Here is a 17,789-nt window from a genome sequence, read left to right on the forward strand (position 1 = left end):
GTGCATCCTTTAGTTTGGTCAGGCCTATAATACAACACATTTTCTTATCTTCGTAAGAAGGAAACCTTGATATTGATATGGCTAGAAACCTTCCTTAGGGGGACAGAAAAAAAGCCACTGCCAGGTCTGAACCATATCTCACAGTGTTGTACTAATAATAGAGACCATAGGTCACATTTAGATGTCAACCTACTCCCCTTACTTTTTTAGAATTAAATGTATTTATAAATCTAATGAATTAATTCCAAATTCATTAATAGTTTATTATAACCATATGAATGTAATCTAATTAATTAATCCATTAAAATGGGCATAAGTATAATTTTGTTGACGCGGTTTTTCGCCAACAGTGCATAAAGAAATAATAAGGTAGATTAGTGCTTAGTAGTAAACCGTAACGAAAGATGAAATGAATTTACAAGAACAAAAATCTTTTACGTGGTTTAGTGGTTAAAATCCACCTAGTCCACGAGTCTATATTATTGTTGTTTCTCTCTCTATTTTGGCAGATTTTCAGTATTACAGAATAATCGTCCCTCTTCCTGTCCAATATTCTCAGTATTTATAGAGAAATTCAATGGACAGGTTTGGGTAACCCCGTGAATCAATCACAGATTTACATATTTATTACGTTTATTACATATATTTTCCATTTATAATGAGATATGATTTGATCACAAAATAAATGGTCTCCTAATATATGGGACATTAAATATGACAGGATGGTCATAAATAATCGTATTATGGGACCCGAGTCTTTGGGTATCTGCGGATACGCAATATATTTGAGTTATCATGAGCTGGGTATCTCTCCTAGCTTGTACTTCGACAACTGTTTGAATATTCCGAGCTCGCACTTTACAACCTTCATGTATGTAGCTCGGGTTAAGCCCAGGACGCCTAACACCGCACGTGCCCATGTGAAACAGATATCATTTCCTTGGTTATTCCTCTGTATATTTATTTTCTAGCTGTACCCGAACTGAGTGAATGACTTGAGCTAAAATTAGGGTACAACAAATTTAATCTTGAGAAATAACTCTATTATTAGGTGAACTTAATAAATTAATTATACAATTACATCCATCACACTTTAAAATTAACACTTTTAATTAAAGTTGGTTATCTTAATAGGCTAAATTCAATCACTATCCTTTACAGTGGTATGTTTACCAAGTTAAACTAACTTAGTTGTTTACATGCAAACTGATTTCACCAAAACAATTCATATAAACAATAGGACAATCATAACTAATCATGTTTCTACATATGAGATGCATGATTAATAATGTGTGGGGTTTCATATATGACATGTAATTGACTAATCCATTATCATGTTATCAATCACATCAATAAATATTTATTTAAATAAATAAATAAATAATAAATGATGAATCGAGTAACTATTGGATATTTTTAAATTTATAACCCTTTTAAAAAATAGAAATAAATAAAACTACATATTGGGCTTCAACGGTACATTTTTTTCGAAGATGTTCATGTTTGGCAAAACTTGTACAGGATCTTAATTATTTTCATAAAAATCTTATATTAAACAAATTAATATTAGACAACCTAGAACATGTTTCTATAATTGAATTTAAATTGAGATAATGATAATAACATTTACATTATACACATCGAAATGAATTAGTCCTTCTGTAACGCCCTATACCTAGGGACCGTTACACTGTGTATTTTAAATAGTGCTAAACTCGTTAAACGAGTCATTTGGCCATAATCGTGTAACTAAATGTGATTAATGGTTTAGGGTTAAAATTTTTGGACAATGATATAAATGTTTCAGTAAAACGTTTACTGTATACATTCGGATCCCAAAATACATTGAAAAGGTTAATTACAATAAAAGATTTACAACCATCCAACATAAGCGGCAAAATAGGTTTTAACCCTAGTTCCTCTTTAAACCACGGCCGTGGTGGTCGAGCAGCCGCATAAGTACACATCGTCACCTAAGCTCTCCAACTCAAGGATGGTCCAACTTTCTTTTACCTTTACCTGCACCACATAGCACCAGTGAGCCAAGACTCAGCAAGAAAACTCAAACACGCTCATAAGCAGTTAATAACATGTCACCAAATCATAATAAGCATATCTAGCAGTAATAACCCTATTCATGGATGCATGCAAGTAAAAATAAATGATTATGGGGTCCTATGCCCTGAATAGTTGGTTGTTTATTCATTCTGGGGTTATGCACCCTGAATAAATGATTGTTAAGTTATTCTGGGGTCCTACGCCCTAAATAAATGACTTTTAAGTCATTCTGGGGTCATGTGCTCTAAATAAATGATTGTTAAGTCATTCTGGGGTCCTGCGCCCTGAATAAATGACTATCAAGTCGTTCTGGGGTCCTGTGCCCTGAATAGATGACTAATAAGACATCATGGGGTCCTGGGCCCTAAGCCGTGTGACCATCAAGTCACCTGAGCCTTTTAGCCCTAGCTCTGAGTAACTAGCCATAGACTAGCCAAGTGTTTTAGTTTTCTTTGACCAATAGGTCGGTCGAGCATTGTTTACCCAAAAACGGCTGCTTATGATGTGGCAGGTATTTCTCACACGTGGATGACACGTGGCAAAATTGAAATAAGGCGGTATTGTTCGGTTATCGACCAGCTATGTAACGTCCTACGTTTTCGGGTACCTTTAAACGACTCGGGTCGGTATTTTTCCCCCGGGTTAAGAATATTATTTTAAATAATATTATATTTTGTTTGTAAGTATTCCATGAGTTATTGCTAGCCAAAATATGAATTTTGTGATTTTAAAAGTCAAGATAAGACTTTCGGTCCTGGACCGACACAAAAACCCTGATCGGGTAAAAATCTCGGAAAATAAAACGAAAAATCATGGCAATTATATTTTGGGCATAAAATACATTCATAAAAGTTAAAGTTTGGTCAAAAATAATAAACCTAAAAGAAAATGGAAATTTTAGGGCATTTTGTGTTAAATGCCTAATTTTGCCGAAATGGGGAATTTTATTCTACGAATGGACCTTAGGTTAAATTTTATTATGTGATTAATTAAATTAAATGTGAGAGACATTTAATTTAATTAATTAATGTTAAGTTTGGTGATTAAAACTCAATAAGAGTGAAAAAATGTGTCAAAAGTCAATTTGGACTTTTCTTCTTATAAACCTTTATTAACCTTTATAAAAAAATAAAAAAAAAATAAAAAAAATAATGGTCACATATATGGAAAATGGTGGCTGGCCATGTGCTATTTTAGAGTGGTGTGAACCCAATTTTATAAAATTCAAATCCCATTTAATTAAGAAGTCAAGTGGGCAAGTGGGTAGAAAAGCACTCAAGTATTTTGTGATATTTTGAAGAGTTGTGTGAGCCATTCTAACCTCCAAATCCGACCACTCTCCCTCCCTCATTCACTCTCATCTGATTTTTGAAGACTCTCTCAAGTGTTCTCTCCATTTTGAACCCCAAGAACACCAAAGAAACTTGGAAGCTAAGTCTTGGTCTAGGAAGGGTTTTCCCTAAGGTAAAGTTTCATTAATCTAGACTTTTGTCAAGTTTTAATCATAGAGTTTCAAATAGCTAATTACCTATGTTGTTGGAGGAAGTTGGTTAGGGTTTTTGAAAGGTTTTGAAGGAGTCAAAGCTTATAGGAAGGTCCAAACCTTAAGCAAGAACACCAAAGAGGTAAAAAGTTTACTTTTGATGATTTTGTTGTAGGATTTTTAGTTTTAAGCATTATTTTGTATATCTAATGCTTAGAGTTTCTTGTTGATGATGTAATAAGGTTATGGTAGTTTTTTAATAATTTTTATGATGCATGTGTATTGATTTTTGAAAATGGGAACCAAAACCCCCAAGGGTTTTGTAGGATACCCTAAAACAAAACATGTTTTGAGCTGTGACTTCCAAGGGGTCAAGCAGCCACTGTATATTGGTTTTGTAAAATTAAATTGTACTGTGATTTTGTTGAGATTGAGTACATAAAATTGAGCTTTTGAAACACAAAAAAATGTTTAGAAATGAGTAAGTTATGCTATTTCAAAGATTAGGTAAAAAAACTGTTTTTTTGTATTCTTATTTTCGGAACCAAGTTTGGACAGCCACTGTATAGGGCAAATGAACCCAGTTTTTTCTAAAATTTTGTGGACATATTTCTGGTATAACCTATTAGTCCACTGTAAAATTTGGTAAGAAAATATTGAACGGTTTGAAAGTTATTAACTGTCAAAGTTTGGAAAAAATAAGGACTTGAAAATAAGGTCATTTTTACCTCATTGTTGGAAAATGATTTCACCAATCAAAAATGCTCATTTTGACCTAAGATTTTACAAAGGGCTAAATGGCATAACAAAAATGGAATTGGGAAATTTTGGTAACAATTGGGTAAGTAAATTTCAAGTTATGAACTAACGAAGTATGTAGTTAAAAATGTGAAAATTAGGTTTTTCACACTTAGTGTAAAAATGAGATTTTGGAACATAAGGTAAAAAGTAAAATTTTGCTTATTTCAAGATATAAATTGGTAAGTCTTGAAATCATATTTTCACTAAAATTATCCCTTTGAGTTTAAATGAATTATTTTTATTAAAGAGTTTTTATTCTTTTTAAAAATAAGAGATTTAATTTATTAATAGTTAATAAATTAAAAGAGGGTTTAAAACCCTATATTTTGAGAAAAATAATTAAATAAATTATTTTCCTAGTAAGTAAAATTGATTAATTGCTTTTGGAAAATTAATTAGTCAAGATGAGAAATTTATAACGGTTTTCCTAATTAAGACAAATTAGGCAAGTTTCTTAAAACGGTTTTTAGATATTAAAACCTTAAGAAAAATAAAAGGAAAATTTAAAGAGTTTATTTTCTTTAAAAATAATTAAGGAATTTATTTGTATTTTCTGGATATAATACCGGCTAAAATCTTACATATTTTAACCGACTAGTCGAAAGTGCGGGTTAATAGCGATACCTGGAAAGAATAAGATTTTTAGCGGATTGTGGGAAATACCATTGTGATACCCGAGCCTAGGTATCGAGACCTTAGGATAGGTCTCCCCGAGACTTAGGGTTTAGTCTCGAATATTTTGTATAACTTTCCTTAATAGGTTTAAAACCAAATAAGGATTGTAAATCCTTACAAATGACTTTTATTAAAATGACCAAACTGCCCAAAATAATAATAATGAATTATTAGTGCCATAATTAATCCGAGTATACTGTATGGATAACTACAGTATTGGCTAAGCGTAACTGGACTGAACGTTGGAGGGTGAAAACTTGCTGAGCGCTAAGGACTCCAAGTAAGTCAACTTATATTGTATGGCTGCAACATGAAATGATTATTGTCTTGTATGTTAGTATAGGGATACATGCATATACATAGGCTGTCATAGAAAGTTTCTTAGAGACGTTAGTCTAGTGAGTGCTGATTTAGAAAATATGAACGGTAGAAGTCCGTCATATCCTAGACGGTTGATCCCCGTCACACTGCTTGATTTTATTTATGTCCGGTTCATTACCGAGACGAGTGGCCATGAGATGAGGATAAGCTGGTTAAACCTAGGGGCGCCAAGATAAATGGGACCTAGGGGCCCTCATGCTTACTTAATCATTGGACGGTTAGAATCCGAGCAAGTGCTCTGATAAGTTATTCCCGGATAGCAGCCGTGAATATTGGCCATTCCGTGAGAGTGCCTAGAGATACTAGGGGTTGCCAAGATAGAGTGAGGTTGAACACCCTAGGGGCAGCTGCTCACCAGCACCACTGATTAACATAGAAGTCTCTATAAAACCGTGTAAATTGGATTACGCTCTTGGATAAGTAGCGATGCCCTAGGTAACACGATAGTTACCCTTGATGAGAATATTTATTGGCTAGATCTTAGTGTGGGGACTCAGTTCTCTTTTACAGATTAGCAATTATGTTGGAGGGCGCGTTACACATGAATTGTTGGAAATTGTCGAGCGTTGGTCTCGAATTATTTGGTGATATAATATATCTGCTTGCTCCGGGATTTTCTGAGTGCAGGGATATAATTGTTGATAAGATATAGTTGTGATATAATATATCTGCTTGCTCTGGGATTTTCTGAGTGCAGGGATATAATTGTTGATAAGATATAGTTGTGATATAATATATCTGCTTGCTCTTGGATTTTCTGAGTGCAGGGATATAATTGTTGATAAGATATAGTTGTGATATAATATATCTGCTTGTTCTGGGATTTTTCTGAGTGCAGGATTTTTTATCTAGTTACGAATTAATTTATCATTGGTTATCAGGCATGACCATAAGTTTGCCAGGACGCTTTAGCGTTCTTGAAATTGATTGTTTAGGGTCCGGATGGGTCCGGAACCCTAATTCTCTACATGCTTTGTTTGAAAGTTGATCTTACTAAGCGTTTTCGCTTACCTAGTTGTTTCATGTTGTAGGTAAGGGCAAGGGCAGGGCAGAGCAGTGAGCGCTGGAGTCTTCCTTGCAAATGTACATGTGGACCGACCTTTTGGGAAGCCTTTTTATTTTTGGAAATGTTGTGTAATTTTCCTAAACTAGGCTCACTCTAATCTTTGTAAAACATGTTTGTAACTAAATGTTAAGTATGGCCATACGACTTTTTTTTTAAAAAAAAATTCTATGGGTTTTTGAGACATTTTGTTAAATGAAAACATTTATATTTCCGCATTTATCGAGTCTTGAAAATCCGGGTCGTTACAAGCTACACATTACTTCATCAAGCCTGACTATTAGGTACGACCAGGTTGGTCGTATGATTCGGTTTATTCCTTTATAAGATTGTGATCTTGTAATAATTACATTTATTATTTCATCTTTATTACCTTGATACACGGACATTAAGGAGAGTTAAGGCCCAATGGCCCATGTAAACCCCCTTGAGCCTATAAATATGCATGAAATAGCTCAAGGATGGGACTTTTTGATCTTGGAATCTTTTTCCTGAATATTGAGAGAGAGGGCCTATAGTGCGATAATCCATCGTCTTGTTGTAATTCTCCCAAGGTTTGTGAAACTCAAAGAACCCTAGTTCTTTGATCACAGCATTAGAACTCAATATTAATACTAGTACTAAGTGGACATAGGTCATTACCATTCATTAGGGCCGAACCACTATAAATTGTTGGTGTTTCTTCTTTACCATTAGATTAAACTCTTAATTGTCACTTCTTTTCCAATCGTATTTTTGACTCCGTGTCGTTGGAAAAATTGAGGGTCAACAAGCATATAATACTTCTGTTAATTAGATCTAATCATATCATCCAGCGTTCAATGTGCTATCATCGCTCTTGACTCATAAGTCAATTCCATATGACCAGCGCTCAGTACTATTTCTGATCGTGACTGATAATTCAGAGCTTAAAAATCAGCACTAAACACCATTGTCATTTCTGACTAGCAAGTTAGTGCGATACTCATATAAAAGATGTATTCAAGCATTCATAATGCAACATATATCCAAATATAGAGCACTCAACATGCTTCATCAATAATAACAAGCATAATTATGATCATGCACATTTACAGAGACTCAAGCTCTAATCAATTCCATATTCAACATTCATACCATGCCATAATCACATGTATCACATGCATCACATGCCTCACATACTGGGTGCAATTTTCTTACAATTGATCGAAGCACAAGTTACCAATCAATGACCCTCGAGCACGATCATGTTTCTTAAGCCCTAGTGGTCACCTAGTCACAATCATAATATAGAATCTCGTCAAAAATGAGTAAATAAAGACTTCTGGACTGAGTCCTAGCCTTCAGGACGTCGAATCCTACCAAACGGGGTAGTAGGATCGATCCCGAGCCCTTAGAGTTAAGTTCCCATGACTAAAAACCAAACCTAGCCAAAAATGCACAGGCAGGCCGCGACATGGCCCTAGGGGTCACGGCGTGCCTCCCAGACAGAGAGCCCTCTGCCTGGGCTTTAGGGCGCGACTTGCCTTTAGAGTTACGATGCGACCCCCAGGCAGAACCCTCCTGGTTCTGGTTTCATATAGGTCGCGACTTCCTAGAACAAGGTCGCGACCCAACCTCAAACCCATCCATTTTCTACGTTTTCTCAACTTAAAAACCTTAAAAAAAAAACCTATCCAAACATATTCAAATCCCAAAAAAAAAAAAGTTTCCAAACATCCTAATGGCCCAAAACCATCAAAACCTAAGCTTTAAATAACTCAAAAACTAATCAAGCATAAAATCCAATCAAAGCATAAAAACTCAAAAACATAAAACTTAAAACATGGATTACCTCTGATTGAGTCGTTTCCCAATTAAATCCTCAGCCTAAAAAACATCTAATATTCCCTAGAATCTCTATGACTCGATCATTGCTTGAATTTGAGTCCTAAAATGCGAGTTTCCTTTGAAAATGCGAACAGCGTCAAAAAGGGATAACGAGAGAGAGAGAGAACATGCTTGTAATGACATAAATTTCCTAATAAGGTTTAGGACCTTTATTAGGAGGCCAGGAGGGTCATAATTGATTTATTGCGATATTAAATGATTATATGCATGATTATGTGAATTATATTATTATACAATGATAAATGCATGCATATGGGTCCATTAGCATTTGAGAATATTGGGAATAACAAGAATTTGAGGACGTTAATTATTATTAACGAGATAGTCGATAAAGGACGGTTTTACCCTTGGCAGCCTTAAGAGGGAATTAAATGACCTAGGGGTATTTTTGTCTTTTGACCTAAGGATATATGTATCAAGTAGAAGGCTGTGGAAGGACTTAAGCTAAGCTAAAAATAGAGCTTCTTCTTCTTCTCCTCCTGATCATTTCCTTCTCCTTTTTCCTTTGAATTTTTGAAGCCCCAATTGAAGATTCAAGCTAGGGAACCAAGCCTTGAGGGTCTAGGGTTATGTTCTACCATTGAAGAGGGTGTAATTCTGAGCTTGAGGTAAGATTTTGGCCATGAAAACTCTGGTTCTTGCTCTGTTTTTCATTGATTTTCAGTTGGGATTTATGATTTTGATAGTGAGAATTCAATAGAGTTTTTGGAAAAGATTGATTAGGTTTCGATGCCTAGGACATGTATGTGTGTTTTTGGGTTCATTTGGGAGTTTGAATGAGGTTTGGAATCAATTTTTGAAGCTTGTAATTGGAGAACTCGAAGGAGGAAAAACGAGGGATGAATCACCTTGGTCCTAGCGCTACAGTGCCCAAGGGAGGGTGCTACAGTGCTGTTCTGGGCCAGTCATCCCTGTTTGTAGCGCTATGGCACTAGGGGGGCAGCGCTACAGCGCTATCCTATTTTACAGGGTCCTATTTTGGGCACTTTTGAGGGTTTTTGGCTCGGGGTTTCAATTCTTAAGGCTCGGGATCAAATCTACTAACCGTTTGAGTACAATTCGAGATTCTGGGAGTGAGGTTAGGTCAAGAACCTTTTATTGTTGATTTCATTAATTGGGTTCCATATTTGGTTATGACTAGGTGACCGCTAAGGGATCAAAGGATCAATCGTTCTCTAGGGTCGTTCATTTATTATTTCTCGCTTGAACCAGAGGTAAGAAAACTACACCTAGTATGTGACATGCATGGTTTTGATGTAGCATGTTAAGTGCTCAATTTTTATATCTGGAATGCATATCAAATGCTTGGCAATTTGCTTATCTATCAATGGTATTGACTTACTTGTCAGAATCGGCAAGAGTGCCAGTATTAATTGTGAAGCTGTGACTTATTAGTCAAGTTCGGCAGTAGTACTGAGCATTGGTCGTATGGTATTGACTTATGAGTCAAGAACGGTAGTAGCGTGTTTAATGCATTATCATCATAATCATGAAATTCTTGACCGACCTTAAGTTCGATGAAAACTAAAAGCACTTCTCTAGTCTAAAGGCTAGTTATTGATAGCCAGAGCCAAAAGGCTAAGGTGACCTACACGTCACATGGCTAGGAGGGTATGGGACCTCAGAGATAGAATTATCAGTCATCTATATAGAGATAGACTAATCAGTCATCTATACAATGATAGACTTATCAGTCATCTATACTAAAATAGACATATCAGTCATCAACATAGAGACAGACATATCAGTCATCTAACAGAGATAGACTTATCCATCATCTAACAGAGAAAGACTTATCAATCATCTAACAGAGATAGACTTATCAGTCATCTACATAAGGATAGACTTATTAATTATCTGTACAGAGAGACTTATTATTCATCTATACAAAGAGACTTATTAATCATCTATACAAAGAGACTTATTAGTTATCTATACAGAGAGCCTTATTAGTCATCTACCTAAGAGATAGACTTCTCAGTCATCTAACCGAGATAGACTTATCAGTCATCCATGCAGAGACAGACTTATTAGTCATCTACACAGAGATACACTTATCAGTCATCTATTTAGAGAGTGAATTATTTGTCAACTTTTCAGAGAGACTTATTAGTCGTCTACCTCAGAGGGAGACTTATTAGTCATCTACCTTAGAGTGAAAGACTTATTAGTCATCTTCTGAGAGCATAGGACTCCACAACCATTTATTTGTACCTGCTTGCATGCATGAGTAGGGTTATTACTGCTAGACATGCCTATTATGACTTAGTAACATGTTATTACTTATTCATGAGCATATTGAGTTTTCTTGCTGAGCTTCGGCTCACGAGTGCTATGTGGTGCAGGTAAAGGCAAAAGAAAGTTGGACCATCCTTGAGTTGGAGAGCTTAGGCGATGATGTATGCATATGCGGCTGCTTAACCACCATGGTCGAGGGTTTAAAGAAGAATTAGGTTTAAAACCTATTTTGTCGCTTAGGTCGGCTGGTTGTTAATCTTTTGTTGTAATTAACCTTTAAATTATATTTTTAGGATCCCAATGTATACAGTAAATGTTTTAGTAAAACGTTGTATCTTAACCAAAAATAGTTTACCCTAAACCGCTAATCATACTTAGTTACACAATTATGGCCAAATGACTCGATTAGCAAGTTTAGCACTGTCTTAAATGCACACCGTAATGGTCCCTGGGTAGTAGGGCGTTACAATGCAAAACGTTCTTTTATGTTTCTGAAAAGTTACTTCTAACTTAAGTAACCTCAAGCAAATCCAAATGCTCGGGGTCCCAAAAACGCCCCTGGGTAAGATAGTCAAAATTCCCAGAATTCCCTCCTGATCTCACTAACTCCCAACATATCATCAAATAATCATTGCTATTACCCAATATTCCGATAATGTGCTAAATACCAAATATACCCCTTGATTCATTCTGAGTCAAGTATGGGTCCCGTTGTGACTTTCCCAATAACTTGCTCCCTAGGATCGTACTATATTACTATGTGGTATATTTGGCATATATGTGGTATGTGTGTGGTACTATATTACTATGTGGAAATATGAAATACATTGTATATGGTCGACAATGCCAAAGATAAGGCGAGTCTATAGGCCACCTGACCGATCCTATCCAGAATTTCAAACGGTCCTACTAATCTAGGGCTCAACTTGCTCTTATCTCCTCACCGCTTTCCATGTTGATACTCTAAGGAAGATATAGCCTTCCACTTGGAACTCCACGTTCCCACACTTCAAACTAACATAACTTTCCCATTTACTCTGAGAAGCGAGCATCCACACTTTAATCTTTTCAATAGCCTCGATGATCCCTTGAAATACCGTAGGATCCAAATATAACATCTCACCCATCTCGTCCCAGTGAATGAGCGATATACATTTCCTACCATACAGTATCTTATAAGGTGCCCTTCCAATAACTGGATAACTCCCTCTGATTTACCATCAATACGAGGATAATAAGTTGTACTAAACTTCAGCTGTATACCCATCGCCTTTTGTAACCTTCCCCAAAACTTGAAAGTAAATATAGGGTCCTTATTCATCAGGATAAACCTAAAACTCCCATGAAGGCGTATTCTCTCTCTCTCTCACACATAGATCTGCATACTGGTCAATTGTATTATTCATTCTCACTGATAAAAAGCGAGCTAACTTTGTATACTGGTCCATAATAACCCGAATTGAAATCACACTGGCCCACTACCCAGGGCAACCCCACCAGGAAATCCATCGTGATATCCTTCCACTATGGAATACACAAAGGTTGCAATGGCCTTACTGGTTTCTGACACTCTATCTCGACCTGCTAACAGGTTAGGAACATTGCCACGTATTCAGTTACGTCCCTCTCCATCCCAGGCCATCAATATAAAGCTTTCAAATTCTGGTACATCTTCATGATGCCTGGATGAAGAGAATAAGGGGTAGTATGAGATTCATAAAGGATCCCACATTTAATCACATTATCCATCAGATCCCTAGTCCGATTTTTATACTTCAATAAACTCATACTTGGCACTGCATGATCCTTAGCTAATCCAGCTAAGACATTCCCCTCCATTCTTCCCATCTATGGTTCACTCAACTATTTTTCCTTTGATCCTCTCTAAAAGAGTAAACAAGCGTAATATTGGCCAAATAGCCCACCAATAACTCTACTCCAATTCTGGTCATATCCTTCAACTAACATGATGCATAGACAATCACCTTCTCTGTCAATGATGTAATAATCCTCATGAATTCTTTCACAAAAACCATGTAATATCCTGCCCATCCAAGGAAACTCCTGACCTCTGAGGCTTTCCTTGGCCTTGGCCAATCTCTGACTGAGAGTATACCACAATATCATCGATCAAGACGATCACAAACCAATTCAAATAATCTTTGAGCACCATGTTCATCTCATCTATCAAAACAATTGGGGCATCAGTCAAATCCACAAGACATAACTCAGGACTCCTAGTGCCCATAACTGATATAAAAACAATCTTCTACTTATCCTTCTCCCTGATCTTTAGCTAGTAATAACCAGATCGAAGATCCCCCTTGGAAAATACCATCTTACTCAAACACTGAACTTTTGGTTACTACAGCTCTGTTGAAGCCACTCAATACAGTATTCTAGATCTAGTTCCGTCCCTGGCACCAACCTAATCACCATTCTCCCTCTTTATGTAAAGGTAACCCTGACAAATACCATGTAACACATCAAGAAACTCACATACTAATCCAGTATGTCCTGATCCCACTGGCACGACCTGAGTGGTGCCCATCACACTAGATAAGAGTCATATGCATCCCTTCTACCATAGGTCCGTAGCCTTTAGTACATATTTCATAAGCATATGGGGTCCATGCATAATGCCAAAAAATACAAGGGTTTCTCACCCTCCAGCCCAAGAGTTACCATCCTTTCCTTGCAATCTATCATTGCCCCCAAACTCGGCTAAGCAATCCATATCCAAGATCATGTCAAAGGCAATCATAACCAACTCTATCAAATCAACTGATGAGTCATATCCACAATATTCTAACTCGTCTCTTAGAATTACCAATAGAGTACCACATTCTCATCACAACATAACCATGTAATCCACATATCAAGTCTAGGCCTCTGTAGATGCAACAAAGCAAAGAACAACATGGCACCAAAACCAATCAACAAATTACAAGAATCAAAACTAAAAACTGACCTGCCATAACTGAAGAACCAACCCCAGTCTCAGTCTCTATCTCAGACTCTAACTATGTCAGAGCAAACACTCGAGCTAGGATCGAGTTGTCCGCCCCCTTTGGCTTATCCTTCCTTTGCCTTGGGCAATCCCTCTTGAGGTGCCCAACCATCCCACATAAGAAAAATGCTTTTTCTCGGCATTCTTCCAAATGACGCCTCTTACACCGAGAGCATTTTCGGTAGACTTTCCAATCCCTGTCCTTGCCTGATCCAATAAATGGAGGTATCACTGTTTGAGCTCCATGCTCTCCAGCACACTTCTTCTCAATCTCATTTTGTAACGCCCTACTTCCTTATAGCCGTTACTAAGTGAGTTTAAAAATGTGCTTTCATCTCGATAATCGAGGTTTTAGATCAAACAGTGTAATTAAGCTATAAACAGAGGAAAAACCTTAGAAAAAGTAGTTTCCTTAGGAAATCATAAAAGGTTTACACTTGAGATCCGAAAATACAGTTTAGAAATGTTTACAACATATTAAGTAAACCAAGTCGACTAGACGACAAAATCAGAGTTTATTTATAAGCATCTCCCAAAATCCTCTGGCCGTGGCAGCCAGGCTGGCCAAACATGTACACGCCGCCCCACGCCTGCTATACTCATGGTTGGTTGATCTTCTCTTTACCCTTACCTGCACCATAGAGCATCAGTGAGCCGAAGCCTAGCAAGAAAACCCACAAACAGATAACATATGCAACACATATATCAGGCATATAAATAGGCCACCAATTGGCTAAACACATACGACCTAGTCGTCCCAGGCGATTACCAAGCCTTGGATTCGCGGACCACGCCGTGAGGATATCCCAGGTATCCTTCTAGGGACTCGCCCAGGCAACTCGCACCCCACGTGCTCAACGTTGCTCCCGGCCCCTTTCCGTTCTTAGCCTTGCACTCAACGTGCCTGACGCCGTTCCCGGCCCCTTGCTGTCCTCGGTCTACACCGTTCCCGGCTCTTGCCGATCACTCACATAATACCATACATGATATAACAACAAGTAAAGAATTCTAGCATAAACAGATAAAGAGCTACGCTCAGCAGTTCAAACATATTGGGCTCGGCCCTGCATACATGATATAACAACAAGTAAAGAATTCTAGCATAAACAGATAAAGAGCTACGCTCAGCAGTTCTAACATATTGGGCTCGGCCCTGCATATCAATCCATTCAAACACATTGGGCTCAGCCCTGGACATAAGCTCTATGGGAACAGGGGTTTTCTTACCTGAGTCCCGAGCACAGTCCTATAACTGGAGCCTCGCTGAAATCCCTAGTCACAACACATCACCAATATCCAGTCATCAAGTTCTAATCCAATGAATAGCTTCGAACCACAACCCTAACCTCCGGAACCTTGAATTCTATCAATCCGGGTGATAAAATCCATCCCGAGCCTTAACCATTGAATTCCCAAGCCTAAACACCCTTAAAAATGCAAACTGGCACTAAGGGTCGCGGCCCCATCCTCAAGAGTCGCGGCTAGCCTCAAAACAGAGGCTAGCACCACACTGACCCCCACACGAGCTGTGACGCGCCCACCAAGCACCGCGGCGCACATGAACCTTCTCGGCCTCCCATGACCGCGCGCGCACACGGGCTGCGGCACACCCCTCCTAGGGCCGCAGCGCTCCCCACCGAACCCAGATTTTCCACCATTTTTCCACACCTTTCCTCAAGCCAATTCACCCAAAACTCACCTATCTAATCTAGATATTTAACACATATACTCCAGCTCAATAACAACACCAAAACCCCATCAAAATCTACTCCAAAACCCAACTAAAGTACTCAAGAACATATCAAACTTAACTAGCATGCATATTCTAGCAAACCAGTAACAATTCTCAACATAATCCCAATAATTAAAGCTTATCTTGCTGAATTCAGTCCCTGTAGTTGATCCTCAATCCTCAAGCTTTAAGCTCCTAAGTTTCCTCAGCCCAATCCCTTGCTTAAGCTAGCTTGCACCAAAAATCCCCTTTGATATGCCTTAGAGAATGAAGGAGAGAAAGATGTAAATGGTGAGATGCTATCCTTAGTTCAGAAGGAGAAGTATAGAGGTCGGTTTCCCAAAGCTTCTAAGCAAATCCCCCGTTTTGTTTTATTCCGCTTAAGTCTATATGGTTACCTCAAGGCTCGGGGTACCAAAACGTCCCCGAGGGCAAAATAGTAAATTTCCCCAATATTCCTGCCTAGACATTCTATCCTCTAATATATCTCCAAATATTTATTTTCATGTTCCGATAATCCCATAACACCTAGTACCCAAATTACCCCTCGACTCGCCCCAAGTCGGAATCTCAACCCTGTTGCGACTGTCTGGCTAACCGCTCCCCAGGACTGTCTCGGATCGTGCCGCACAGACATTTCACATATATACATAACATACATCACATTCATGCCCCTAATATCCGGACGGGGCCCACATGCACATTTAACTCACTAAACATGCATCACTATCATATATTCACATTAATTCACCCATTAACATATTAAAGCATATTAAATCATTTATTGCCCTCCAGGCACACTAATCAAGGCCCTAAGCCCGATTAGAAAATTCGGGTCGTTACACATTTCATGTGCTCTCAACAACAAGAGCCTTCCCTACCACCTGAGCATATGTAGAGATTTCATGTACTGGGTGACTCTAACGCCCTGAGCTATTCTGGGACTCAATCCCTGGAAAAATCGTTCTTTCCGAGCCACATCCGTGGGTATCATATCAAAAGAAAACTTGGCCAATCCATCGAATATGTTAACATACTCGGTTACTATTGCATTTCCCTGAACCAGGTTTAGAAACTCATTTGTCTTAGCAGTCTTGACTGCATCAAAGTAATATCTCTCATTACATAGCTCCCTAAATTCTTTCTAGTCCATCACAATTGTATCTCGTGTCTGGGATACCACTTCCCACCACGTTTGGGCATCCTCACGCAACACATGTGTAGTACAAATCACCCTATCGTGACCTACCACCCCCATATTGTCGAGGATGGAACTGATCATGCCCATCCATTGGTCAGCTCTGAATGGATATAGGCCTCCCTCAAAAACTGGAGGGTAATATTCCGAGAATGCTCCACACAGAAATTCCCACATGTTCTCAACCCTAGGCTGAGCCAATACTGGTGCCACTCCTGGCATAGCAATGGAAGAGGTGTTCCCTAACAGAACCTGCTGCTGTTTTAAGCACCTGATCTCTTCCTCTTGCCTTTGCAATCTTAATTGTATATCTGTAAACACCTGCTACAAATTCTGAGGGGCAGGTGAAGGGTTCAAGCCCTAGTTGTAATTCTCTACCTCGATATAACCACCACCAGGTCCCATTAATTGCCTTGGGTACATAACCTCTTATTAGTCTGCAGTCAATAACTTGATCCATTAAGCATGATAACCGCATTCAAAATCCTTCCCTAATGGGAACAATCACACAACACCACATTCATATACCACTACGGTACCAAAATACATGCCCACAACATTCATACATCAATTCATAACCCCTGCTCTTCCAACATACATACCATGCTCTCAACTCCTGCATGCAAATACCACATCCATATATTCAATGAGTAGGTAATCACATAATCATATCAATAATCAAGGGTCAGGCCCTATCAAAATCTGATGCTTCCTAATAAGTTATGTAGGTACAACATTTATATCAAATTTTAGCAGTTAAACACATAACCACATAAATAGTTACCGTACCTTGAGTGGAGCATGACTTTAGTGACAAGTGTACATGCCCAGCTTGTTTACAGGAACCCTTAACCTTGGCTCCTCCGATACAAAGTTGTAATGCCCTACTACCTAGGGACTGTTACACTATGAATTTCAAATAGTGCTAAACTCGTTAAACGAGTCATTTGGCCATAATCATGTTACTAAATGTGATTAATGTTTTAGGGTTAAAAATTTTGGTCAAGGATACAAACGTTTCACTAAAACATTTACTGTATATATTGGGATGCCAAGATACATTTAAAAGGTTAATTACAATAAAATATTTACAACCAGCCGACCTAAGCAGAAAAATAGGGTTTAATCGTAGTTCCTCTTTAAACCCCAGTCGCAGTGGTCAAGCAACCACATATGTACACATTGTCACCTAAGCTCTCTAACTCAAGGACGGTCCAACTTTCTTTTACCTTTACCTACAAGCACCCGTGAGTTAAGGCTCAACAAGAAAACTCAAACATG

General features: G+C 38.0%; 1 long non-coding RNA gene across 2 annotated transcripts; it reads left to right on the forward strand.

Annotated features, from left to right (window-relative positions):
* The first annotated feature begins 3,236 nt into the window (after nucleotides 1–3,236).
* On the forward strand, nucleotides 3,237–6,675 carry LOC133821537 (uncharacterized). 2 transcript variants are annotated; one of them, XR_009887657.1, is made up of 3 exons: nucleotides 3,237–3,522; nucleotides 3,605–3,683; nucleotides 5,232–5,318. It is a non-coding gene; the product is annotated as an uncharacterized LOC133821537 (long non-coding RNA). The 2 variants fall into 2 exon arrangements; XR_009887656.1 differs by lacking the exon at nucleotides 5,232–5,318 and adding an exon at nucleotides 6,430–6,675 and having other exon boundaries at nucleotides 3,238–3,522.
* The last annotated feature ends 11,114 nt before the right edge of the window (nucleotides 6,676–17,789 follow it).

Source organism: Humulus lupulus, chromosome 3 (assembly GCF_963169125.1).
Source record: "Humulus lupulus chromosome 3, drHumLupu1.1, whole genome shotgun sequence".
Classification (NCBI taxonomy): Eukaryota; Viridiplantae; Streptophyta; class Magnoliopsida; order Rosales; family Cannabaceae; genus Humulus; species Humulus lupulus.